Source organism: Suricata suricatta, chromosome 5 (genome assembly GCF_006229205.1).
Source record: "Suricata suricatta isolate VVHF042 chromosome 5, meerkat_22Aug2017_6uvM2_HiC, whole genome shotgun sequence".
In the NCBI taxonomy this organism is placed as follows: domain Eukaryota; kingdom Metazoa; phylum Chordata; class Mammalia; order Carnivora; family Herpestidae; genus Suricata; species Suricata suricatta.
Genome location: NC_043704.1, coordinates 15,628,215 through 15,629,158, shown reverse-complemented (window position 1 = coordinate 15,629,158; position 944 = coordinate 15,628,215). Strand labels below are relative to the sequence as shown.

The 944-nt window shown below is 37.4% G+C and overlaps 1 pseudogene; it reads right to left on the bottom strand.

Moving 5' to 3' along the window:
- Nucleotides 1-398: 398 nt before the first annotated feature.
- Nucleotides 399-534, bottom strand: LOC115292983 (annotated as a pseudogene).
- Between the last annotated feature and the right edge of the window lie 410 nt (nucleotides 535-944).

The window sequence follows — 944 nt, the reverse complement described above, 5'->3', positions numbered from 1 at the left end:
AATTACTTTTTTGTACTTGCTAAAAATACTAATAAGTCATCAGTATCCATATATAAAACAGACTACTTGGAGGACGTTTTGCCTGTACCTAGACTTCACTCAATTCAACACTCAATTCAACATCCCTGTGTGGTTCATTTTTCCTCACCGACGCCTCTTGTTCCCTCTGCCTGACTGCATGCTAAACAATATGAAACATATAAACTGTTACATTTTTACCTGAAGAAAATCTTAAAGCAGAGTCTTGTCTATCTGCTGGTTTAGACACTCCATGAGTGGAATTTTCTATTTCCACAGAGCAGCTCTGTTCTCAACCAGAAGATGAGGAAGATGAAAAGTAGTGCTATGCCTTGTGTATGCACTCTACTATTGTCCAAAAACATCAGCAGCTACAGGAAAAAAGGTGACCCCAGGAAATGAGGCAGAACTGTGTTTAGAGGATCCTCAATCTTGGAATTGAGACATCAAAGAGATAAATCTTTAGTACCACATCTGATACTACACTTGATCTTAGCCAAAAGGCCAAGAAGCAATAGTAGTACCACATCTGAGACAGTCGCATTTTACAGGGCTGTGGTACACAGAAGTAGAAGTCAAATAGAGAGAGAAGGAGAATGAGAAGGAAAGGTGTGTGTGTGTGTGTGTGTGTGTGTGTGTGTGTGTGTGAGAGAGAGAGAGAGAAGGGGATAGAGAGAGAGATGTAGATGCAATGAAATGTTTACAATTGAATTTGAGTGAAGAGAACAGAAATTCTTTCTACAGATCTTACAATTTTTGTCTGAAATATTTCAACATAAATTACACCAAGAATTTCAAAACATAAGACAAAAAGTCTATTCATCAGTTCTGTCTAAAATGCTCCTATAAAATGTTTTCATGTGACTCATCACTCCAATCATCTACACTTGATCTGGTTAAATTCTTCTCATCCTTATATATTAAGG